The sequence below is a fragment of the Stenella coeruleoalba genome, assembly GCF_951394435.1.
Source record: "Stenella coeruleoalba genome assembly, contig: scaffold_46, whole genome shotgun sequence".
Taxonomy (NCBI): domain Eukaryota; kingdom Metazoa; phylum Chordata; class Mammalia; order Artiodactyla; family Delphinidae; genus Stenella; species Stenella coeruleoalba.
In genome coordinates this window covers 2,415,744-2,443,695 of record NW_027645863.1, presented here as the reverse complement: position 1 = coordinate 2,443,695, position 27,952 = coordinate 2,415,744, and the positions used below count along the sequence as shown (strand labels likewise).

At 41.2% G+C, this 27,952-nt stretch overlaps 1 protein-coding gene across 3 annotated transcripts in view; it reads right to left on the bottom strand.

Annotated features, from left to right (window-relative positions):
• LOC307181508 (leucine-rich repeat-containing protein 37B-like) overlaps positions 1 to 23,320 on the bottom strand; it is a 131,678-nt gene extending 108,358 nt beyond the window's left edge. The window contains exons 1-2 of one of the 3 annotated variants that reach the window (XM_079946638.1): positions 23,186 to 23,320; positions 30 to 219 (exon numbers count right to left, since the gene is read on the bottom strand). The gene's annotated coding sequence lies outside the window, so the exon portion shown is untranslated. Of the gene's footprint in view, positions 1 to 29; positions 905 to 21,510; positions 21,597 to 23,185 lie in introns of those variants that run through there. The other 2 variants (XM_079946639.1, XM_079946637.1) reach the window with 2 other exon arrangements.
• Between the last annotated feature and the right edge of the window lie 4,632 nt (positions 23,321 to 27,952).

Genomic DNA, 27,952 nt, shown 5'->3' with positions numbered 1-27,952 from the left:
AAAAACCAACAAACAAAGAAAACACTTACCATGGCTTCCCTGGTGGTGCAGTTGTTGAGAGTCCGCCTTCCAATGCAGGGGACACGGGTTCATGCCCCGGTTTGGGAAGATCCCACATGCTGCAGAGCGGCTGGGCCCGTGAGCCATGGCCACTGAGCCTGCGCATCTGGAGCCTGTGCTCCGCAACGGGAGAGGTCACAACATTGAGAGGCCCGTGCACTGCAAAAAAACAAAACAATACAATACAAAACAAAACACTTACCAAAGTGGGTATAGAGGAAACATATCTCAACATAATAAAAGCTATTTATGAAAAACCCACAACCAATATAATACTCAATGTTCATAGGCTGAAAGCCTTCCCCGTAAAATCAGGAACAAGACAAGGATGCCCACTCTCACCTCATATCTTCAACATAGTATTGGAAGTCCTAGCCACAACAATCAGACAAGAAAAAGAAATAAAAATCTAAGCACATTGGAAGGGAAGAGGTAAAGTTGTCATTATATGCAGATGGCATGATAATATATATAAAGGAAACCCTAAAAGTTCCACACAAAAACTACTAGAAGTGATAAACAAATTCAGCAAAGTAGCAGGATACAAGATTAACATACATAAATTGGTTGCATTTCTTGGTTTTTCTTTTTCTTTTTTAAATTTATTTTGGCTACACTGGGTCTTCATTGCTGTGCACAGGCTTTCTCTCATTGTGGCCGGTGGGGGCTAGTCTTCATTGTGGTACGCAAGCTTCTCATTGCAGTGGCTTCTCTTGTTGCGGAGCACGGGATCTAGGAACGCAGGCTTAGGTAGTTGTGGCACATGGGCTCAGTAGATGTGGCTCACGGGTTCTAGTGTGCAGGCTAAGTACTTGTGGCACACAGGTCTAGTTGCTCCACGGCATGTGAGATCTTCCTGCACCAGGGCACAAACCTATGCCCCCTGTATTGGCAGGCGGATTCTCAACCATGGAGCCACGAGGGAAGTCCCTGGATGCATTTCTTTACACTAACAATGAAATATCAGAAAGGAAATGTAAACAAGCAATCCTTTTTAAAATGGCATCAAGAAAATAAAATACTTAGGAATAAACCTCACCAAGGAGGTGAAAGACTTATATGTTGAGAACTACAAAACATTAGTAAAGGAAACTGAAGATGATTCAGAGAAATGGAAAGACAACCCATGCTCTTGCATGGGAAGAATTAAAACTGTTAAAATGGCTATACTATCAAAGCAATCTACAGAGTTAATGTGATTCCTATCAAATTGCCCATTACACTTTCCCCAGAACTAGAACAAATAATCCTAAAATATATCTGGAACCATAAAAAGTCAGAACTGTCAACACAATCCTGAGGAAAAAGAGAAAAGCAGGAGGCATAACCCTCCTAAACTTCAGACAATACTACAAAGTTACAGTAATCAAAACCGCATGGTATTGGCACAGAAGCAGATACATGGATCAATGGAATGGAATAGAGAGCCCAGAAATAAACTCATACACCTATGATCAATTAACCTTCGACAAAGGAGGCAAGAATATACAATGGGGAAAAGACAGTCTCTTCAGCAAGTGGTGTTTTGAAAGTTGGACAGCCGTATGCAAATCAGTGAAGTCAGAACAAACCCTCACACCATACACAGAAATAAACTCTAAACAGCTTACATGCTTAAATATAACATAGGACACCTTAAAACTCCTAGAAGAGAACATAAGCAAAACATTCTCTGACATAAATCATACCACAGTTTTCCTAGGCAGTTCTCCCTAGGCAGTACAAATACAGTAAGTCACCTACATATGCACCTTCAAGTTGCAAACTTTCAAAGATGCAAACGTCCATTTGCATGTTCAATTCGCATATAAGTTAGTTCACGTGACTGGCATACATTGTCATGTGCGTTCATCCTCTATAAGCAGTTGTGCTTTTGTGCTCTTTACAGTACTGTATAGAGTACAGTAGTAGAGTACCTTTATTTCAAGCCCAAGATGTCTGGAAGCAAGCGTAAAGGCAGCGGTGATGTAGCTGGTACTGTTAAGAAGGGCCAAGCGATAATGATGGAAACAAAAGTGAAAGTAATTGAGAGAGTGGAGCGAAGCAAAAAGATGTTAGACATCGCTCATTCTTATAACATGAATCATTCAATCATTGGCACGAATCTAAAGAACAAGGAAAAGATCATGGAACACGTGAAGTCTGCTGTGCTGATGATGTTGACAAAATATCGAAGAAGCATGGAAAAGTGATGGAGGAGATGGAGAAACTTCTCAGTGTGCACATGCAGGATCAACATCAGCGCTGAGTCCTGCTCAGCTTAATGCTGATTCAAGAGAAAGCTAAAAGCCTTTATGAAGACTTGAAGAAGAAACATGGCAAAGAATCAGAGGGCACGTCTTTTAATGCCAGCCATGGCTGGTTTCATCGGTTCAAGGATAGAGCCAACCTTCACAATGTAAAATTAAGTGGAGAGGCAGCAAGTGCAGGTAGGGTAGCTGTCCGGGAACTTCCGGAAACACTTTGAGAAATTATTGATGATAGTGTGTATTTACCCAACCAGGTTTTTAATGTGGACGAGACACAACTCTACTGGAAGAGGATGCCAGACCGAAGTTACATCAGTAAGGAGGAAAAGTTGATGCCGGGCTGTAAAGCAGCAAAGGATAGGCTAACTGTTGTTTGGCGGCAATGCTTCCGGTGAACTGAAGCTGAAGCCTCTCTTAGTTTATAATTCAGTGAACCCAAGAACCCTTAAAAACATAGCCAAGGGCTCTCTTCCTGTTGTGTGGAAGCGTAACCTCAAATCCTGTATTACACAGGCCACGTTCCAGGACTGGTTTTGCCACCACTTTATCCCAGATGTAGAGAAATATTGCTTGGAGAAGGACGTTCCAGCAAAACATTCTTTTGCTGCTCGACAATGCTCTGGGCCACCCCCCATCCATGGATGACTTTCATCCCAACGTCAAAGTAGTGCATCTGTCACCGAATACTATGTTGCTCATCCAACCTATGGACCAGGGAGTTAGAGCGACTTTCAAGAAATATTATTTATGTCACACTTTTTGTCGGGCAGTAAAGGTAAGTGACAAACCAGGAATAACCTAGGGACAACGTTGCAAGGACTATAACATCTACAAGACCATAAAAACATTGACTTTGTATGGTGTGAAGGTATGGTGGTCACCATGAATGGGCTTTGGAAGAACCTTGGCCCACAGTTCATGATTTTTGTGGATTTGAGAAGGTAGATCAGAAGTCTGAAGAAGTCTTCAGCAACGTAGTGACCCTCAGCGAGAAGCTGGAACTAGATCTGCAAGAGGACGATTTCATTGAACTCCTTGCTGTGCAACATGAGGAGCTTACTGATGGAATTGGAGGCCCAGAGAAAGGATGAAGAGGGACAGGAGGAAGAAGTAGTAACTGAAGAACTGAAGAGATTCGCAACAGAACATGGCAAGGGAATCTTCTTTATTTGAGGAAGCGCTGTTAGTTTTTGAGGCACAGGACCCAAAACTAGAATGGTACCCAAAGGTGGCAGCAGCCATTCAGAATGAAATCCAGTGCTACCTTGTCATCTATGATGAGAAAAAAAAAGCTATGACCCAGACATCAATGGATCATTTTTTCAAGAGGGTAGATAGAATTAAATCCAGCAAGGGAGCAGAACTTGTACCATCAACGTCAGGTATGAGTGAAATGGCAGCTTGACCTCTGTCTCCTACTGCTGATAATCCTTTACCTCTACCTTCTCCCACTGCCTCTCCCTCCTCTAATCAGTAACTCTTCTCGCCTGTTCCCTCGATGCCAGCCCAAGTATCCCAGCTGTTGTAATGTATTACTGTACTTTTCAAGTTACTGTACTGTAAGATTTAAAATGTTTTCTTTATTTTTGTGTTTGTTTTTTATGTATTGTTTGTGTGAAGAGCTTATAAACCTATTACAGTACAATACCATATACCCGACTGTGTAAGATGGATACCTAGGCTAACTTTGTTGCACTTACAAACAAATTGGACTTACAAATGCACTCTTGGAACAGAACTTGTTCATATGTAGGGGACTTACTGTAAAAGCAAAAAAGAAACAGGAACTAATCAAACTGATAAGCTGTTGCACAGCAAAGGAAACCATAATCAAAATGAAAATACAACCTATGGACTGGGAGAAGATATTAGCAAATGATGAGACTGACAAGGGCTTAATTGCCAAACTATACAAACAGCTCATACAACTCAATAACAAAATAACAAATAACTCAATGGAAAAATGGGTGGAAAACCTAAAGAAACATTTCTCCAAAGAAGACATGCAGATAGCCAATAGACACATGAAAAGATGCTCATCATTACTAATTATTAGAGAAATGCAAATCCAAATTACAATGAGGTATCACTTCACACTGATCAGAATGGCCATCATTAAAAAAATCTACAATTAACAAATGCTGGATGGGGTATGGAGAAAAGGGACCCCTTCTACACTGTTGGTGGCATTTTAAGTTGGTGCAGCCACTATGGAAAACAGGATGGAGGTTCCTCAAAAAAACTCTAAAGAGAGTTGCCATATGATCTAGCAATCCCACTTGTGGACATATATGTAGACAAAACTATAATTCAAAAAGATACATAAAACCCGATGTTCATTGCAGCAGTATTTATAATAGCCAAGACATGGAAACAACCTAAATGTTCATTGAAAAATGAATGTATAAAGAAGGTGTGGTATATGTATACAATAGATATCACTCAGACATAAAAAAAGAATGAAATAATGCCATTTGCAGAAACATGGATGGACCTAGAGATAATGATACTAAGTGAAGTAAGTCAGAAAGAGAAAGACAAATACCATATAATATCACTTATATGTGGAATCGAAAACAGGACACAAATGAACATGTCAGTGAAACAGAAACAAACACAAAAATATAGAAAACAGAGTTGTGGTTGCCAAGGAGAGAGTGATGGAAAGATTGGGAGTTTTGGAATAGCAGAAGCAAACTATTCTACATAGGATGGACAACCACAAAGACCTGCTGTATAGCAGAGGAAACTATATTCAATATCCTGTGATAAACTATAATGGAAAAGAATATATATATATATATATATATATATACACACACACACACAGAAATTAACACAACAATGTATAAAGGCTGCAGAGGGTGTGGAGAAAAGGGAACCCTCCTACACTGTTGGTGGGAATGTAAACTGATACAGCCACTATGGAGAACAGTATGGAGTTTCCTTAAAAGCTAAAAACAGAACTACCATATGACCCAGCAACCCCACTGGTGAGGTGGCTGGACCTAGAGTCTGTCATACAGAGTGAAGTAAGTCAGAAAGAGAAAAACAAATACCGTACACGAACACATACATATGGAATCTAGAAAAATAGTACTGACGAACCTAGTGACAGGGCAGGAATAACGACACAGATGTAGAGAACGGACATAAGGACACAGGGCGGAAGGGGAGACAGGGACGTAGTGAGAGAGTAGCACTGACATATATACACTACCAAATGTAAAAGAGCTAGTGGTAAGCTGCCGCATAGCACAGGGAGATCAGCTCGGTGCTTTATGTCCCCCACAGGGGTGGGATAGGGAGTGTGGGAGGGAGCCTCAGGAGGGGGGGGATATCACATATAGGTGATTCACTTTGTTGTAAAGCAGAAACGAATACAGTGTTATAAAGCAATTATACTCCAATAAACATGTATTAAAAAAACCCACAACATTGTAACTACACTAGAAAATACTTCTTAAGTGCAAAAGATATTTTGAATGTAAGTTTTATTGTGTGTGTGTACCACAGGTTCAATATATATGAATTATGTCAAATTGATTACATTGTTTTTCAAAATAATTTTTGATATTCTACATCAGCTTCATTATATAAATGCAGAAAAACTATATTATTTTTTTCTAAAATTCAGAAATAGCCATTTTGCTCATTCAGTATACTATAAACCACTAACTGTTAAAAAGGGATTCGTGACCTCTTCCTTCCAAAGAAATATTTCTGCACTCACACATGTTTAATAGAATGTTCTGCCATGAACTGACTTCCCACCTTAGAGACACCAGATTTGCATCCTGAAATCTCTTTCTTGCAAAAATGTCCAATTAGCATCCTAGCATTACAGAAAAGAAATGCTTTTTTCCAGATCTCAAATTCCACACAATTTTATCAAGAAATCATGTATTTGTTTTTCACACACACAGACTGTATTTTATTTTTACAAGAGAGAAATCAACTGACACCAAGCATTGTAAATGGATGACCACAACAAAAGCAACAATGACTGCAATTACCAAACATAAAACACACTCATACTATGTCATAATATTGACATTAAGTCCAGGAATACTTCACTGTAAGAGCTCCTTTACTTTGCAGTGAAAGACATCATGTATTTTTAAATTATCAGCACTCACCTGAGATCTTCAAAAATCAACAAAAACATAATTTTGTGTTCTCTTTCATTTATTCTGGTTCTAAGTGGTCATTTCTAAACGAAAGTATTTAAGTATGTTAACGTCATCTTATAACATCATATTTCAGATGACTACCGTCTCTCCAAAGATGAAATATGAGGAACTCATAATTAGGCTCTCCAAAGTATTACTCTCTGAATCTGTATTACCCTTCTGCTAAACTCCACACTGTTCATTATTCTTTGAGAATATTCTTTTTTCTTGTATGGCCATCACATGCTCTTTCATTTCATGAAGTTTTCCTACAATTTTATGCCTAGTTTATTTCTGAGAATATGCATTATTTCTGATTGATATTTATAGACACAAAGACTTCTCTATAATTCCCTGAGAGTTTCAAGAACTCCTACTTCTTTTTTTTAATACCTAGATTCTGAAGCTCTCCACAAAGCATTACTAAAATTGCATTTACATAAGTATCTACATATTAATCACACATTAAGGCATTTACAATTTTATTATGCTTTATTGCTAATTTCAGAGCATACATGTAGCTGTCTTATTTACCACCCTCTTGGAAATCACTTTAATATTTGCACTTAGGACTTGAAAAAGAATGGACAAATAAAAACCTGAAGAATATGCAAATACACTTTATATATTTCTCATAAAATTAGGTGATTATCTAACCTTTATCCAGAAAAAAGAAGAGCCCAGATACTCTGCAGGCATGATACTCGACAATGTGTGGAAAACATGCAGTAATCCATGTGGCAGAGTTTACCTGTGACCATCTGGGGTTAGTGACCTATGCATTCCTTACATGCAACATATCAGGAGTGGAAAAAGGGAATTTGTCAGTTGTGGCAATAAGTATAATGAAGATTTGTAGCAGGTCATGCTCATATATTCAACACAGGTACAATCAAAATTTTGCTCAATTCTGGTAGATCTAAGTCTCTATCTGTTACCTTGTGTTTATCGAGGAAATGTCAGAACTGACTTACAAAAAACAAGTGTTTTGTTTGTTTGTTTTAATTACAGTCATGGTGAGTAAGACACAGCTCAGAACAGCTAATGTGACTTAGTGATTCTCCCATCAGGAAATACAGGTTCTACTTCCCTGTTTATTCTCCACATCCTGTAGTAAGTTAAATTTCAATGAAAGATAAATCTACAGAGCGAAAAAGAAAAGAAAACTTTCATGTGTTGATAAGATCATTCTGACAAGTTTTACCACGTATGTCAGTGTTTGTGCTGATGGGACACAAGCCAGAGCTCCCTACTCTGACATTTTCACTGATGTCATTCCCCTTGATCCTCAATTTAAAAGTGGATAAATATGTTTTTTATGTTGTCTTCTTTAAGAAATTAAATAATGAATGCTTTCTAGACATGATCCTCTAATGATTTTCAGTCAGTGGTCATCAAGAGAGGAAAAGCACAGAATCTCATCCCCACAGAAGGGTGACATGCAGTCAGGTAATAAAATTCTCCCCAAAATCAGAGCTTCACCTTTAACATGCAGTCAGAGGCTTTCACAGGTTCCTGATCACTGTGCACTCAGCCCTACCATATGGGATTGGCTCTAAGAATCTCACATCAGATGACTGACAAACATTTCACAGTACACTGATCTGGTACCAGATCCTGCCCTTCTTATTACAATATTCTAGGATATTTCCTGGAGCCCTCTACTCTATACAGGTACACTTCCAAGTAGAAACAGAAGCTTTGATTCTCACTGGGACCCCTGCTCTATGCAACCAACCTCTCTAGAAATACGATGTTCTAATCTCTCCTGATTAGAACATTTCAAGGTCTCTCCCTGTGCTAATTTACTAAAGGTAAAAGAGAAATAAGAAAGAGCTAATTATGCAGGGAGCAATATATAAGATTCCTTTACTTAATGTATTTATCTGATATACCCAAATATTGAGAAATATAGATTCATTTTATAATGGTCAAGAAAAGAGGAGGAGGAACCTCCATGCCAACAGTATATATAAAATGGAATCAATATTGCATAAACTCCAGCTTAAGCTTAGCTACGAGGTACTAACTCTTCTCATAAAGAAGCAATAACTCTCCATCATTTGAAGCACACTGAGGACTCAGACAGCTGGACTCTCCTCACTCGAATTCTGTACTTGCATCACAGAGCAATGAAATATTCCCAACGAATTATTAAGGATGAGGTGGGGAGCCAAAATAAAAAAGATGAATCCATAGTCTGCCCTACCATCTGTTCTGCGGGATATTACCACCATCGCGGCCCAATATGACCTTCCCATCTTTCTCTGGGCCTCCCTACTTTCCACCTCCATCCTCTCATTATATCTTACCTACACTTGGAATCGACTCTAGTTTTTCCACTTATCTTTATCAACAAGTAATCCAAAGAGCAACTTTGTATATAACTCCTTAGAAACCTCAGGTCTGACTCAGTAATACATGACCTTCTAAGTCCAAAGTTTTCCTTATTCCCTTTATTATGTTTTCTCGAATTTCCATGTACTTACATTCTCTGGACCTCCACTGTTCTCAGGTTCGTCTTCCCTGCAAAATCTGTCAACCTAGACATAGACTTAAGTACCACCCTCTAATTATCTCCTAGGGAATCCAGGTTTTAAAAAAGCCTCAGCAAGCCTTATGGACTTTATTAAAGACTCTTTAAGATAACCCATGGGAGATAGCAGTACACCCACAGATATCTATTTAATACACCCTCAGAATATTTTTTTTCTTTTTAATAAAGTCTCTTCTGTCCAGTGAAGACTCTCAGCTCTTCTTCTTCAACATATGCAGTGTCTCACTCTTCTGATTACTCTCTGCTCTATCCCATGGTCACTCCCTTTCCTCATATTACATTCTTTCCCAATTTTGTATATTAGTAAAATCAAATAACATAAAATATAATATGTGAATTATTATAAAGTGCACCTTTCAGTGATATTACATACATTCATTTTACTGGGTGATGAACATCGCCATCTGTCTTTCTAACTCTTTCCTACGTTTGAAAACTGTGACTCTATATCCTTTAAACATCACTTTCCTTTTTGTTCCATAACCACCTGAAAAGCATCATTACCCTCCCAATTTCTATGGTTTTGACTACACTAAGTACCCCATATAATTGAAATAAGTAGTTGTATTGTCATGACTCACTAAAAGTCACAAAAATGGCATTTTGGTATCTAAATTTCCTCAAGATTCATCCATGCTGTAGCATATTCCGAGATCTTTTCCTTCTTAACAGTGAACAATATTATATTATAAGGGTATACCACACTTTGTTTATCCAGAATCTAGTGGATGAACACTTAGGTTGCTTTCATATTTTAGCTACTGTGATTATTACTGCTCTAAACACTGGAGTACAAATATTTCTTTAGGACCCTGATTTCAATTCCTTTGGGTATACCTCATAGCAAAATTCCTGGATCATGTAGTAATTCTATCTTTCAATATCTGAAAACTTGCCATACTCTTCTGCAAAGCAGCTGTATCATTCTACATTCCCACTGACATAGCACAATGCTTCCAACTCCCTCACATCCTCACCAATACTTGTTTTCTGCTTCTGTATGTGTGTGTGTGCTTGTGTGTGTATGCATGCACACAAATATATAAACATGCATTTAGTGATATGGAGCATCTATTCAAGTGCTTAGTCATTTGTACATCTTTTTGAAGAAACATCTCTTCAAGTCTTTTATCCATTTTTGAATCAGGGTGTTTGCTTTTTGTTGACTTGTAGGAGTTCTCTGTATATTCTGAATAGAAATCTCTTGTCAGATAGATGGCTTTCAAATATTTTCTCCTATCTTGTGGGTTGCCATTTTATTCTGTTTACATCTCCTTGATACACATTTTTTTAAAATTATGTACTGAAAATTGTTTATTTTTTTGTTAGCTCTACCTCTGTTGTTCCTTCATTTCATATTGAGGAAAACACTGCCAAATCCAATGTCATGAAGCTCTTGTCCTGTGTCTTCTTCTAAGACTTTTTATTTTATTAGGTCTTATATTTAGTTTCTTGATATGTTTCCATTAATATATGCATATGATGTTAGGTAAGGGTCCATCTTCCTTCTTTTGCATGTTGACAACAAGACTTCTCAGCACCATTTGTTGAAAATACTATCCTTTCTGCTTTGAAAAGTCTTGACAACTTGTCAAAAATCATTTGGCCATATATCAGGGTTTATTTCTGGGTGTTCTATTCTATTCTATTAGCCTTGAATAAGGGAGAAAATAGTATAACTTATCCAGGTTGATGAAGAACATAAAGAAAGTCCAGGACTGAGAATTAGGAGGGCAATATAAAACAGCAGGTAGTAAAAGACAGTGTGAGAGAAGATCTTGTATTTGCAAGTTCATGGAAATATGAGCATGTTAAACCACTAAATGCTTGACTTTGAACAATACGGTAAATGTGCTAGCAAGAAACATAACACTTACCCATCTCCAGGAAATATACTATGGGCATAAAGATAAAATACACACAAATATATTTAAAAGGGCACGGTTTTCATGGTGTGAGAATATTGTGGGATTTGAAATACAATTTACTTCTGTTCTACCATTGTCTCTAAAATTTATCAAAGTGTATATACAAGCAATTCCAATTCTGGTAATGTGCTTGATAGGTTTATATATGGATTTCAGACGACCAGTAAATGTACATTCATAGTAGGACTGTTCTCTAATCCAAAAAACAAAACAAAAACTGGAAAGACTAGAGGTCACTTTTTCAACACACATACAGATGCAGTGATGGTTAAGGGTCCAAAAACAGAAGGTGAGCATGGGTGCAAGAGGTTAATCCCCAGGCTGGGGTGGGGAGCAGAGTTTGAGGGTAACACAGGTAGAAAAGGATTTGTCCTACCCTTGATTTTTGAGTTATGGAAACGCACAGGTCACTACCTTCATTTCAAAATGAATGAGTGCACTATTCAATTTTTTAAAACAGGAGAAGTAAACATGAGTGATAATAAATTTCCAACTGTCGCTAATCAAATGAGATACTAAGAAAAATTAAATAATATGATTTAAGAATGAAGTGGAGAGATTGTCTAAGATGGTAGCATTCAAAGACCCAGAGCTTGATGCCTCTCATGGGCATACCAAAGTCACAACTGTTTACAGAACAGCAATTGATGAAAAAGGCCAGGACCTACCATAAAAGATGTTTTAGAGCTAAAGCTATAAGGAAGGCACCTCGGCAAGACAAGAAGGAAGGGCAAAATCTCAAGAGAGTCAAGACCCATACCACCAGGTGGGTGACCCACAAATGGGAGAATAATTACAATTACTGAGGTGCTCCCAGGTAGTGAGGGGTATGTACAGAGCATCAGGCTCCCAAACCCAGGGATCCTGTGCTGGAAAGAAGAGTTCCTAGAAAGTTGGGCTTTGAAGACCAGTAGTGCTTATTTTCCAGAGAGCCAGAGGGTTGTGGGAAAAAGAGAGTCCACACTTAAAAGATGCTCACAGGGCTTCCCGGGTGGCGCAGTGGTTGACAGTTCGCCTGTCGATGCAGGGGACACGGGTTCGTGCCCCGGTCCGGGAAGATCCCACATGCCGCGGGGCAGCGGCCCGTGAGCCATGGACGCTGAGCTTGCGCGTCCTGAGCCTGTGCGCCACAATGGGAGAGACCACAAAGGTGAGAGGCCTGCGTACCCCGCCCCCCAAAAAAATATGCTCACAAAATCCCACATGACTGGAGAATCAGAACAGAAGCAGTCATTTGAAAGGATCCTGGGTCACACCTACCTCCTGATCTTGGAGAGTCTCCCAGAGAGGCAAGAGGCAACTACAGCACAGCCTCAGGGACACAGACACTGGCAGCAGCCATTTGGGGGAGCTCCTTCTACCTCGTGGCCACTGGTACCAGCAAGCATAATTTCTGAATCCTCCCTCTATCTTTTTAGCCTCAGGACCTAGCCCTACCCATTTCCACCAGACCATAGACACAAGTACTAGGATGCTGCAGGCCAAGCAACTAACTGAGCAGTGGCACAGCCCCATCCGCCAGCAAACAGGCTGCCTTCAGACACTCTCAATGCACAGCTGCCCCTGGACATGGGCCCAGCCACCAAAAGCCCCAGGACCAGCCTCCACACCTCAGTGGACAGACACCAGCCCTAGAGTCCCTGGCCCCTCTGACAAGTGAGCCTGCTCTAGCCTTGGAATCAGCCTCACCATTGGCAGGTGATTACTGCACACGGACTGGATGGAGCAAACCTGCTCTAGCAGTGGGATCAGCCTCATACACCAACAGGCACACACCAGCTCCAGGAATACCACATTCCAGCAGCGTGTGTGACCAGAACACTCACTTGCAGGCCAGAAGCAGTCACGGACTCAGCTGGGTCCTGACGCTGCCCATCAGAATGCCAACACAAGATTAAGGATACCCCAGACCCTGCAGATAGCTGTGTCAGGAACAGTGATCCAACACCAACTCTGCGACTCCTGGGCCCTGCAGCCAGAACTCAGGACCTGTGTCTTCCTCGCTGTAGCCAGCATAGCCCCAGGACCAGTGACTGGGCACTAGCCCTGATATCTCCTGGACTGCAATTCTACCCATAAGTGATCCAGCACTGGATTTGGTGTCCCCCAGAGTTGTGCAGCCAGCTGCCTTATGATTTAGCCTCACCAAGCAGCACAGACAGCTTCCATACTAGGCAGAGTCTGGCAAACATGCACTCTGGGGGCAGCCAAGCCTACCAGACGACCCCCAGTAGTCAGCCCACCACAACAGAAGAGCCCAAGCAGCCCACATAGGGGGTACACCTTGAACATATAGTTCTAGTGACCAGGGGACAGTGGGCTGCTGGGACACATAGGACCTCTCCTACAAAAGGCCACTTCTCCAAGGTCAGGAAATGTAACGAGCCTACTATATACATAGCAATAAAAACAGCAAGTTAAGTAAAATGAGGTGACACAGAAACACGATCCAAATGAAGGAACGAGATAAGAACTCAGAAGAAGATCTAAGTGAAGTGGAGATAGCCAATCTCCTCAACAACGAGTTCAAGGTAATGACTATAAAGATGATCAAAGAACTCAGGAGAAGAATGGACGACCAGAACAAGAACTTAGAATTTTTTTAAAAAGAGTTAGACCGTTAAAGTACAACAAAACAGAGGTGAGAAATACAATAACTGGAATGAAAAATTCACTAAAAGGAAAATACTGTAGACTAAATGATACAGAGGAATGAATCAGAAAACTGAAGGACAGAGTACTGGCAATCACTGAAGATGAACGGTAAAATAGATTAAAATGAAATGAGGAAAGCTGAACAGACTTGTGAAACAACATCAAGTGTACTAATATTTGCATTATACTGGTCCCAGAAGCAAAAAGGAAGGAGAAAGCAGTGTAGAACATACCTGAAGACATAAGAGCTGAAAACTTTCCTAACCTGGGAAAGAAAACAGACATCCATGTCCAGTAAACAAAGTAAGGGCAAAACAGGATTAACCCAAAGAGGACCACACCAAGACTCATTGTAATTAAAATGGCAAAAAAAATAAAGATAAAAAGACACTATTAAACGGAGCAAAGGAAAAGCAACAAGTTACAAACATGGGAACTTGCATAAAGTTATCAGCTGACTTTTCAGGATAACCTCTGCATGCCAGAAGGGAGTGGCATGGTATACTTAAAGTCATGAAAGGGCAAAGTCTATAAACAAAAATACTCTATCCAGCGAGGCTCTCCTTCAGATTTGATGGTGAGATCTAAAGTTTTACAGAGAAGCAAAACTTAAAGAGCTCAGCATCGCCAAAACAGCTTTATGAGAACTCTTAAAAGGGTTTTTCTCAGTGAAAAAGAAAAGGCCACAACTGAAACATAAAAATTAGGAAAGGAAGCTTACTAAAGGAAAAACCTCATTGGAAAAGGCAAATATTCAACAAAGGCAGTAAATCAACCATGTACACAGCTAATAGGAAGGATGAAAGAAAACACTAATAAAATCATGTATATTCACAACAAGAAGTTAAGGGATACAGGAAACAAGTAGATGTAAAATACAAGGTCAAATTCAGTAACTGTGGGGGAGCAGAGTAACAATGCAGGGTTGTTAGTGTCCATGTGAAATTCAGAGCTCAGCAACTTAAATAATCAGACACACACACACACACACACACACACACACACACACAACTGAAAGAAATCCAAACATAATATTAAAGATAGTCATCACATCACAGATGAAGGGAATAAAAGGGGAAGAAAGGAACACTGAAGAAATTAAAGAGGGATTCTAAAAATACCCAAGACAAATGAAAATGAACACACAATGATTCAAAATCTATGGGACACGGCCAACACAGTGTGGGAAGTTATAGGGGGAAGTTATAGTGATACAAGTTTATTCTTAGGAAACAAGAAAAAGTTATAGTGATACAAGCTTATTCTTAGGAAACGAGAAATGTCAAATAAACAACTTAACATTACACCTGAAGGAATTAGAAGAAGAAGAAAAAACAAAACTCAAATCTGCCAGAAAGAAAAAAATTAAGAAAACAATACCATATGCAATCACAACAAAAAGAATAAGATACCTAGGAACAAACACCCCTAAGCAGGTAAAAGACATGTACTCAGAAATCTATCAGCCATTGGTGAAAGAAGTTGAAGGCAACAGAAAAAGATGGGAAAATATAGCAGGTGCATGGACTGGAAGAATTAATACTGTTAAAATAACCATACGACCAAAGACAATCTAGAGATTTAATGCAATCCCTATCGGAATACCAAAGCATTTTCACAGAACTTTAAAAAGTAATTTTAAAATTTGTATAGAAACACAAACACCCCAAATAGCCAAACAATCTTGAAAAAGAACAGAGTTGGAGGCATCACGCACCTTGACTTCAGGTTATACTGAAAAGCGAGAGTAATCAAAGAGAATGGGACCGGAGCAAAAACAGACACAAAGATCACTGGAATAGAATAGAGATCCCAGAAAGAAGCCCACACATGTATATTTAATTGATTTATGAAAAAGCAGGCAATATGGAGAAAAAACTGTCTCTTCAATAAGTGGTACTGGGGAAATTGGTCAGCTACATGGAAAAGAATAAAATTAGAGTATTTTGGCACACCATATATAAAACAAACGCAAAACTGAATAACGATCTAAATGTAGGACCATAAAACCCCTAGAGGAAAATACAGAACATTCTTCAACATAAATGATAGCAACAGTTTTAGGTTCAGTCTACAAAGGCAAATGAAACAAAAGCAAAAATAAATGGGACTTCACTACACTTAAAAGATTTTGCACAGCAAAGTAAACCAAAGACAAAATGAAAAGACAACCTGCTGAAGTAGAGAAAATATTTGCACATGATAAGAGGTTAACACCAAAAAGATGACCAAGCAAGGGTTCATATCTAAACTACAGAAACAGCACATAAAACACAATATCAGAACAACACACAAAATATTTTTATAAAAAATGAGAAGACCTAAACAGACATTTTTCCAAGGAAAAAATACAGATAGACAGCCAGAACTCACAAAGATGCTAAACATAGCTAATCCGGCAATAAAATGCAAATCAAAACAATGAGATATATCACCTCAGGCTTGTCAGAATGCCTGTCATCAAAAAAGTCACAGATAACAAAGGTTAGTGAGGATGTGGAGAAAGGGAAACTCTTGTACACTCTTGATGTGAATGTGAATTAGTGCAGTTACTGTGGAAAGCAGAATGGAGGTTCCACAAGAAACTAAAAATAGAACTACCATAATATCCAGCAATTTCACTCTTGGGTATATCAGAGGAAAACAAAAACATTATTTCAAAAAAATAACTGCACACCAATGTTCATAACAGTGTTATTTGCCATAGCCAAGATTTAGAGTCAAACTAAGTGTTCATTAATAGGTTAGGGGATAAAAAAGATTTTCTATGATGACTTCAGCAAAAGATGAAATTTTGCCATTTGCAAGAACATGCATGGACTTGGAGGGTATTATGCTTAGTAAAATAAGCCGCAGAGAAAACAAGCCTGGTAGGTCATCACTTACACGTGGCATCTAAAAAATTGAATACAACAACAACAACAAAACAGACTCCCAGATTAAAGAACAGACTAGTGATTACCAGCAGGGAGAGACAAGGTGGAGGAGCAAAATAGTGGTAGGAGATTCTGAGGAAGAATCCACTATGTATAAAATCAATAATCTACAGTGACGTACAGTATAGCATGGGGGATAGAGCCACTCTTTTATAATAAGTATAAATGGAGAACAAGCTAAACATTTATGAAGCACTATGGTTGTACCTCTGAAACTAATATAATAATGTAAATTAACTATAGATCAATAAAATATAAAGTAAGAAACAATAAAGGGAAGACACTGGTTATTAGATAGAAATCAATTAAACACAAGTTTTGGAAATCAATGAATTGAAAAACAACATGTAAGACACAACATTGGCATTTAAAGTGTATGAACTATTCATTTAAGTGGTAAAAAATGGTACCCATTCTCACAGTTTTGTATATCTAGGATAAATTATTATCTACAAAAATTAGTTACAAATATTCACTCAAAAAGAAAGAGAAAATTTGGATTAACCCATTTTAGTATACAAATTTAATATCAAAGTATCTATGTAACATTGACTTGAATAAGTTCTGTTAGCCACTTCTAGCTTCTTTGTGATGTAAAACCTTTTAAAGCATAAAAATCAGCCTTCCTATATTTTTCCATTAGACATACATAGAAGTTAAAAGAAATGAGAAGACAGAGCAATCAACCAGGAAGGTGAATTTACTGAGAAACAGTCATTCGTTCTCCCTCCTCCTTTTCTTCTCCTCCTTTTCCAGGTCTCTTTCCGTTCCAATAAGGAAAAGTCTTGTGAGTTCTGAGAATATTTCTTTGAGGGCTTCAAATCACCACACCTACATCCTCTGCCACAACTACACACACGGGAACAAAAATAAACCTCTGCTATCTACTCATGTAGGAGAGATTCGTGCAAAATAAACTCCTACACGGAGACCAACAGGTGAGTTTTCTACCTGTTCTTTATAATGTCTTTCCATTATCGTAAATCCCACACATTACGAGGCAGAAGCAGTTATGTGAGCTTTTCCTTGAAGTCAAAAAACTTGCATTCATTTCAAGTACCTGGTGATCACAGGGTACAGCCGGGGGGGCGGGGGGCGGTGAATGGGCTCCCGCAACCATGCACCTCCTGATGTACAGATTCTGGAGAAACAAAGGGCGGTCACACCGCAGTCAGCCTGTCAGGCCGTCGGGCCACTGGGCAACCACACCAGCCTGGAAGTGCCCCATCAGTTGCTGAAAGCAAAACCCTGTCCCCCCTGTGGAGCCAGGCAATTTGGGCCACAGAGTCAGAGGAGACCGGTAATCAACTCCTCCTCTCTGCTCACCTCCTTGGGGTTAAAACAACCCCATCTCCAAACCCAACTCTGACCCTGGAGTGCGAAAGTGGGAGTGCAGGTGGGCTCTGCCGGTGCTTCAGCGCCCTCTGGGAAGCCCCCTAGTTTGAATATGATTTGAGTTTGATCCTGTGAAACCATCAGAACTTCCCACCAGAGATAAATGAGGAGATTCTGGCCTTTATTAGTACACACGGTGAACCCGGTGGTCCTGACTGTACTTGCCAACCCTCCTATTTTACCCACCTATTTTTATCGACCTTCCTCCCTGTGAGGACCTTTGACCAACCCTGAGCTCAGACTCCTGACCTATTACAGTGATTTGTCAGTCTTTGTTTAAAAATGGACAAGTAGGGCTTCCCTGGTGGCGCAGTGGTTGAGAGTCCGCCTGCAATGCGGGGGACACGGGTTCGTGCCCCAGTCCGGGAGGATCCCACATGCTGCGGAGCGGCTAGGCCCGTGAGCCATGGCCGCCCAGCCTGCACATCCGGAGCCTGTGCTCCGCAACGGGAGAGACCACAACAGTGAGAGGCCCACGAACCACAAAGAAAAAAAAAATAGACAGGTAATAAAATGAATTTAACCTAGAAGCAGCAGCTCAGTAAGGGAAATAAAATCATCAGAAGCTATCTAATCACAGCCATAGCCATCCAGGGCTCTGTCTTATCTGCTGGGGCATAAGAATGGGATCTTCCTAAATTTGAAGGACATCCAATCAAATAAGTAAAGGTGTCGCTCACCTCTGGCTCTTGGAGGGATTGCTAGGCGTCTACCCAGTGTATACTAACTGCAAAACACTGCCATGGTTTTGAAACATCTATGTTCTAGAAAAGCTTTTTGGGGTGCATGGGGAAGGTTTGTTTTTGACATCAAGCAAAAAATAAATCACCAAGCTCTTTGAGCACAGGGGTGCTTAAGAGGGCAGTAGAAAGAAGGAATGGGCAGAAAAGACGATCTCCTCTGAAGTGAAGGTCGTTTTTCCAAAAGAGTAGGATTTAGTCTCAGTTTAAGGAGAACACTTTTAAATAGCTGGGACAGCTCCAAACTGCAGTTTAGGGAACGAGTGCTTCAAAAGAACAGTGCTTTAAAAGTCCTGGCAAGGCAGCAAGAGGATGAAGAGTTTGTTTTGCATAGTTTTGAACACAGGAGTAAAGAAGCACAGGCATCTCTGACTAAAAGGCCCTGAGATCTTATGGCATCAATGGGACAGCTGCAGGGGACAAGGGGAGTGGGGGGCGATATTTCTCTCTCAACGTCACCCAGGGCAGCCACCCCTCCCTACCCCACACCCCTACTCCCTTCACCCTTCCTCCCTCCACTGTTGGGTCCCCAGGGACAGCACTTCTTAAGCTGGAGCACTAAGGCACCATCTCTGCAGTCTGGATTCTTCCTGGAGCCTGACAAGTTCTGGGAGAGGAAGCCAGGTCTGCAAGGCCACTGGGGTGCAGTCGGACCTGGAGGCCTGGAGGGGAACTGGAGTCCTGAAGTCCACCCATGTCCTTGAAGTCGAGAGAGGAACACATGCTCCTAACAGTACTTCTCAAGGATCAGCGTGCTCCCCACCCAACGGTGATCCATACTCACTTGAGGCAGCGAGGACTGCCTCTAACTGGCCCCCTCGATTCCGCCTTAAGGGTCCTCGGACATATGTGAGAGCGCAGGCCCCGGATCTCTTTAGTCAGCTGAGGCTAGTGCTGCCGGGGTCGCTCCAGTCCCATCCCCCAGCCCCTCCCTCATGGACTGTATCTAATAGAAGAAAGAGCACAGAGGAATTGGATGAATCAAGGGACCTGGGAGCCTGGGTATGAGTTTGAAGACCGAGAACCTAAGGCGCAATTACATATTACTGGAAACTCTTGTGGGGTGTGTGCAGGGAGATTAGGAGACCGAGAAGCTGACTCGACCTGGTGAGTCCAGCCCCAGGACACCACACAGCCCCGCCCCCCCTTCCCTGCCATCAGACAAGGGGTGCCTCAACTCCAGCCGGGACTCTGCACTTCCCCCTCCCTGATTCTCCTCCAGAAGAGCAGGTGGCCCCCTTATGAGGGCAGCGGCAAGACAACGCACCAAGTCTCCCTGCACTAAGGCGCTACTGGAAGCTCTTCCTGAACAGCAGTGCTGGCTTGGAGCGAACCCGTGCACCGCCAACGTTGGTCTCGTCCTGCAGCTGAGAGAATCGGGATTTAAGTCAGCTGCCCTGGCTTTAAATCAATCAGCCTCCACTTTAAGTCAAGTGACCCGACTTTGAATCACTCTGTGCCCCTCAAGCCTGCAACTTCAAAAGTTGGGAACTTCACTTTGATCCCAGCAGCTCACCTAGCTGAACGCACACTGTAGTCACCCCCAAGCCTGGCTTAGAGGCAGGATATAAGGTAAGGGGATGGGCGTGCACTCATGGTGATGAGAGTGTACTTCATGTACCAGAAGGGTCTAGGCACTCTGGGGTACAGCGAGCAGTGCACGATACAGCAGCTCCCTGGTAAAGCTGGTGATGCACAGGGAGAGCAGGCACACCCATGCATGCAGAGGGTCCAGGACGGGAGCTGGGGCACAGCCAGCCGGGAGGGTGTGAAAGTGTAGGATCTGAGTCTTCTTGAGAAAAGTAGACACAGAGGGTGGATGAGAAACAAAGACCAGATGAAATATGGATTTGCAGAACACACCCTGCTCTTGAAATTGGCGTGGGGGGGCATCCAAGATTTGAGTCTTCTTACTCCCCAGTACCTAGTGCTTTGGTCTTTGCCCAATTACTTATAAAATTAATGATAAGATCTAGCCCACAGAATACTGCATTTGTAGTGGTATCGCATGTTAATGTTTCTATAGTGGAATAATCTTTTCTACAAGAAGAAAAATGTACACTATCTGAAATAAATTAAAACCCCTCTTTATAAAGAACTATATGGGACTTCCCTGGTGGCGCTGTGGTTAAGAAACTGCCTGCCAACGCAGGGGACATGGGTTCAAGCCCTGGTCAGGGAAGATCCCACAGGCCGCGGAGCAGCTATGCCCATGCGCCACAATTACTGAGCCTGCAGGCCACAACTACTGAAGCCGGCGCACCTAGAGTCGGTGCTCCACAACAAGTGCAGCAATAGAAGCCACCACAATAAGAAGCCCGCGCACCGCAACAAAGAATAGCCCCTGCTTGCCACAACTAGAGAAAGCCCGCGTATAGCAATGAAGACCCAACGCAGCCAAAATTTAATTAATTAATTTTTAAAAGTACTATATCCTTCTGTACAACTTCTCTGGGAAGAACAGAGAGATGGTGCGGGAGAGTGAGAAAGACCAATATTTAGTGCACATCTCTCATGCAAGTGCTCTGCTGGCTCAGATACATTTATCCCCACTTTACAAAGGAGGAAATATGCTCAGAGAGGTTTAGTAATTTTCCCAAAGCCAAACAGCTATTGAGTCGCAGAACCAGGATCTGAACCAAGTCTGTTACCTTCAAAGCCTAAGTCCTCATCACAACCAAACTCAATTCATATTTACATTAATCGAATTACATTGAAGACTGGGGAGTTCTTGGCACAGTCCTGAATAAGAGTGAGAAAGAAAGGAATAGCATTGTTCCTACAGTCAACCAAAATTTTTGGAGCAGCTGCTAGATACCTGGCCCTTTTTGCAGTTCAGCAGTGATCAGGACAGAAGAGTCCTGCTTTCATGGACCATGTAGTGGGGAGGAGAGACGGGTGCAACTTGGGTGAGGGATTTCACCTTGCTGGGCCTCTGTTGTCTCATCTGGAAAATGGGACGGGTGTTCCTCATCTTCTGGGATTGTCCAGCCCTCACATTCTCTGATTCCATAAGAAGCATTTGTTTTCCTGTTTCTTTAAAATTCATTCAGGCCGTGAGCCGTGATGAATGTTGTTAGCTGCTCCCCAAATCACTCTATTCTCACCCTTTTCCTGTGACCAGGTCTTTACCGAAACATGACTCACAAGCAGTCAAGTCACAGAACCTAAGGGGCACCCAGCAGAAAAATTCCAACCCTTGCTTCTCAGGAGCTCTGCGGTCTACCTGCCAGGTAAACTTAACTCACCTGGCACAAGGTGGCCACCCCCGGTTTCACATCAACGTGATCTCAGGCACAAACCTCCTTGCTTTTCCATTTTGTCTTTAAGTAACTTGTTGAAACAACTGTACAAATATGACAAAGATATAAAATCAGGCATCTTCTGCCCCCAGTGCCTACTAATAAATGATTTTCTGCCACTTTAATGATAAAAATAGAACATTTCAACATTCTGCTGCCCTTATTGTCATTTTTGTTGATATTTCTATTGAAATACATCTTTCAATATTTTAACAATGGAACATTTATTTAGGTTGTTGCAGACCCAGCCTTTAGTGGTAAAGGTTTTGTTGTTCTATTTCTATTGTTTCCTTTAAAATCATTATCCTATTTAAATGGATTAAGTCAAATCTATAGGCATTTCTTATGAATATTGATGAAATGAATACATAGAGGGCAGTAGTACAAGTTGATTGGACTTGAGAACCTCTATTAGCACAGTTACGTATAAATATTATTTATGTAAACCAAAGTACATGCTGAGTGAGATTCTCCGACACTTTTTCACTGTCTGCCCCTCAAGCCTGTGAGAAATGGAATATTTCTTGCCATCTCAGTAAACAAAGGATGTCACAGTCATCATCACTTGCAGCCCTCCAGTGTGAGCCGCCGCGGGCCCAGAGAAACTCAGGATATGCAAATACAGAATGCAGGCTCCAGAGAGCTGAGGTGCATATCAAAGGAAGGATTTCAGGGAGCCCAGACTCTGGCATCTTCGCATACAAAGAAAAGCGCTACATTCCTCACGTTGGGAGCGCAGGTTTTCCTTAGTTAAGAATCACCTTTTGATATTCCCCATTACCTGCGTCAGCCCCCTGCCCTGTCCACCACCCCACCCGTACTTTAGCTCAGGAAGGAAGGAGCGCAGAGGGACTCAGCTGAATAAGGGGCCTGCGAGCCTCGGGAGGAGTTTTCAGCCGCTTTCCCCGCAGTCGGGAGGAGGGGCGCTGACGCTGCAGCCGGACCCTGTGCCTCCCTTGCCCCGTTTCCCCTCAGGACGCTCAGGCCGACCCCCTCCCCACGACCCCCAGGCCCCGCGAGCCAGGCCAAGGGCAGGCGCGAGAGGAGGAACCGAAGTTCCCCGGGACCAGACGCTGGGGGCCGCTCTTTCTGCACAGCAGCGGCGGGTGGCAGCGAACCCCTGCCCCTCAGAAGCTGGTCTTGCCCTGCCGCCCGGGCAGCGGACCAGGCGGAGGGTCGCCACCCACTTACCGGCCCGCCGTCCGCACGACTGGCGCGGCTTCGGCCGCTGGGGCCCCTCAAGAGCCGGCAGCCTCAGTGAGGCCGCCCTCCCCTCGGCCTCCGGGACAGTTCCGTGACGGCGAAAGGAGGAGATACAGAGCTGAGGGAGCTCCAGCTCTGCGGAAACGCAGGCTCCGTTCTGGGCGCAGGGGGTGGGACCGCTCTTCCCCGAGGCCTTCCGGGAGGCAGGGAGGCGCCGTGGGAGGGAGCCGCCAGGAGCGCAGGGCCCCGTCGGGGGTCCTGGAGGGGCGGCAAGTCCTGGGGGCCCCGCCCACTGAGGCCGCAGCCCAGGCCTTTTTTTTGGAATCCTACACAAAAAAGTTAGAAAGATACACCGTCTCTAGTAAATATTCACAAATGATTGTTGCTACTGTGCTGACTATTCTATTAAACGTGTAAAATCCATAAAACACTTTAAGTTCAAAGTTAACTATGAATTTTTACCTTTCCTTATTATGTCTCTGCTATTCCCAATTGTGGTTAATGAATCATAGACTAGTGTAACTCATGTTTAACTAGTGTGGCATCACTAGTTAAACATAAGCTTGTTAAAAAAATGGAATTCAAGCCCACCAGAACTACTGAATCAGAATCTGCACTTTTAAAATCTCCCCAGTGTACTTGTGTACCCATGAATTGTTAGAAGTTTCATTTCTACCTTGACATGTCTTTTCTGGCTGAGAAATACATTTTATCCATTTTGATATAAATTAAACCCTCAAAAATGCATATGCCTGTGTTGAAACCATCATTTTATCATTTCTTTTCCAGATAAGTATAGTCTCTATACTGGTTTTGTGGGTCACATGCCATACTCTTTTCTTGTAGTAAGAAATAAGATAGAGAAACTTACTGTGTAAAAAAAGTACATATATATATATATGGATATATATATGGATATATAGTGGATAATTCAAGACACTCTTCTAAATTAAAAACAGTTCTCTTAACTTGCTGTTTTCTTCTTGGGTCATATTATGAACTCTTCCCGTGGCCACACGATATGTGTACTTTTAGTTTCAGGGACTGCTGACATTCCATGATGTGCCCATAGGTTTCTCTCAAGAGGACTGTGAATGCCTGGACCAAGATCAATGAGAATTGTTACAGGGATGTGATGGTAGACAAGGTTAGGAACCTTCTCTCTTTGGGTGAGGACACCTTCCTTCCAGAATTCCTTATTGACCCATAGGGTTTAGAGTACTTCATTTGTAGAAGATCTCCTGGAATCTTCTGCTTCCTACAATAGGGTTTCAGGTTGCAACGTTTCACGAAAGATCGGGAGTTTGTGGGTATAATTTATCTTATTCTTTAAAACTGTAGCCTCCCTTTTAATATACTCTGTAACTGCTTGGGATGTGTCTATATGAACTGTGTACTATATGCTTGTGTTATAGTCCTTACAATATTTCATTGTTTTATTTTTTGTAACAATTTTCCATGGATTATTTGGGCTTACGGTATATTAAAAGGGAGACTGCGATTCTGGGACTTCCCTGGTGATGCAGTGGTTAAGAATTCACCTGCCGGGCTTCCCTGGTGGCGCAGTGGTTGAGAGTCTGCCTGCCGATGCAGGGGACACGGGTTCGTGCCCCGGTCCGGGAAGATCCCACATGCCGTGAAAAGGCTGGGCCCGGGAGCCATAGCCGCGGACCCTGCGCGTCTGCAGCCTGTGCTCCGCAATGGGAGAGGCCACAACAGTGAGAGGCCCGCGTACCGAAAAAAAAAAAAAAAAGAATTCACCTGCCAATGCAGGGGACACGGGTTCGATCCCCGGTCCGGGAAGACCCCACTTGCCACGGAGCATCTAAGCCAGACGACCACAACTACTAAGCCTGCGTGCCACAACTACTGAAGCCGGTGTGCCATGAGTCCATTCGCCATTTATTTTTTGGAGAATACAACCACCTCTGAGTGATTAAAATTTAGACCAGCTAGTCAAAATGCTTTATCACCTGTTCTTTTAAAACACTGATCAACGGAACAAGTTTTACTAGGGATAACAGTGTAACTGTATTCTAGATTTCATATCGACAATATGGTTTATGACTCTGATGCTGGATCAGGACATTTCAATGGTATAACTGCTATTAATTGTCTGTTTGTTCAACGATTAAAGTCTCACGTGATCTGAGTTCAGACTGGAGTCATCCTGGTTGCTTTCTGTCTATTGAAGATTTCTTCCGGTATGAAAGGACAAGAGCAATACAGCTTACTTTACAAATGTCTGCAAACTAAATGATGATATAATCTACATTCAATTTATTTATACATACCCTACAGAAGAACATGGTTTGTTTCGTTGGCAGAGCCCAGTAATTATGTAAAATTGAAACCTTTGTCTGCATGGGTTCAAGTCCTCTTCCTAAGAATATGTTTATAATCAACATTCTTTCACAAATGACCCAATTTAATTGACCAGAGCATTCCTCATATTAACTAAATGGAAAATCCTAGGCTATATACAAATCCAGAAAGGGCCAAAAATCATCAGCCCCCATGGATTATTACAAACCATTGCTGAGGCTTTAAGTTATTTATTAAAGAACTACTATGTCCATCAACATCATCAATTTATATATTATTGCCCCAAAGCTAGCCTTAAACCTGGCTCACACAACATGAATTTTGCTTTCCATATCTTATACATTAATTGATGTAAATCTAGGCATACTATTTATATTAGCCATATCACAGCTAGCCATTTATTCCATCCTCTGATCTGGATGAGCTTCACATTCAAAATACTCACTCACTGGAGCCCTAGGGACAGTAGAACATACTATCTCATATGAAGTAATGTAGCAGTTATTCTATTCACAGTCTTACAGATAAATGGATCATTTACACTTTCAACAGTAATTATTACACAAGAACACCTATGACTAATTTTCTCCTGACTAGCTACCCAGATTTGATTATCTCCACAGTAGCAGAAATCCAATGAAACCCCACTAGATTTAACAGAAGTAGAATCAAAACCTGTATATGTCTTCAATGTAGAAAATGTAGCAGGCCCACTCACCCCTTCTTCCTAGAGAATATGTCAATTTCCTTATAATAAACATTTCCACAACAATCTATTTTTAGGAGCATTCGACAATCCCTAGGTGCCAGAATTATATACAGCCCAAGTCATCATTAAAACACATCTAACAATCTCCTTTCTATGAATTCGAGCATCCTACACACAATTTTGATATGATCAATGTCTACATCTCTTATAAAAAGTTTTTTTACTAATAACGTTAGCCCGATGTATATGAGAGTTTTCACTACCTGTCATCGTACCAGACAACCCACCACAAACTTAAGAAATATGTCTGACAAAAGAGTTACTTTGATAGAGTAAATCATAGAGGTTTCAATGCTCTTATTCCTGGAAATGAATTCTTCCTAAGAATTTTACATTCTCCATGCTACCACTTTACACCACATGCTATACAGTAAGGTTCTCTAAGTAAGCTTCAGGCCCATACCCCCAAAATGTTGTCGTATATCCTTCCTGTACCAATAAACTCTCATTGTTTTTACTATCATTCTACTGACCATTATCTCAGGAAATATAATCGTATAACAAGCTCACACTGGTTAATTGTATCCGCATTCTAATAAAAAACACGAACCCATAAGCTACAGAAGCATCCAACAAATTTTCCTAAAACAATCCACCACATCAACACTACTTATAATGGCTATTATCATTACTCTAATATATTCTGGTCAAAGAACACAAAGAATAGCAATCTTTGATCCAGCAGCATCCATCCTCATGGCAATCGCCCTTGTCACAAAAGTAGGACTTTCCCCATTTCATTTCTGAGTGTCTGAAGTAACACAAGGCATTCCATGAACAGCAGGCCCGATGCTATTTACATGACAAAAGTGCACCCCTATCAGTTTTATATCACATGTCACCATCCATCAACCTAAATATACTATTAATCATAGTAATATTATAAATCATAGCTGGAGGCTGAGGCAGACTTAGCCATATTCACCTGGAAGAAATTACACCCTCCTCATCAATTGCCCATATAGGATGAGTAACAGCTATTATAAAGTATATTCCAATTATAACAATCCTAAACATACTAATTTATATCATAACAACACTCTCTTCTTCTTATGCCCAGATCATGTACTACAAGAGTATCATTATCACACACATGAGATAAAACACCTCCCATCATAATCCTTTTCCTCACCATTATAGTATCATTAGGACATCACCCATCACTATCAGGGTTTTTAAACAAATGAGTAATTATCCAAGAGATAACAAAAATGATAACATCATTCTACCAACACTAATAGCCATCACAGCAGTCCTCAACATATATTTCTACTTGCAGCTAACATACTCCACATCACTAACTATGTTCCCTTCATTAAACAGCACAAAAGTAAAACAATTTGAACATACAAAGAAATAACTTTCCTATCATTACCAATCATAATACCCACACGATTACTACACATAACACGCATTCTGTCAGTGCTGGACTAGGAATTTAGGTTAGTTCAGACCAAGAGCTTTCATAACCCTAAACAAGTAAAATTTACTTAATTCCTAAAATTAAGGATTGCAAGACGTCATCAATCGAATGCAAAGCATCAATTGAATGCAAATCAATTGAATTCAAAGCAAACATTGTAATTCAGCCAAATCTTTAGGAGATTGATGAGTTTTAACCCCAGGAGACTTTAGTTAACAGGCAAATCCTCTAGTCAACT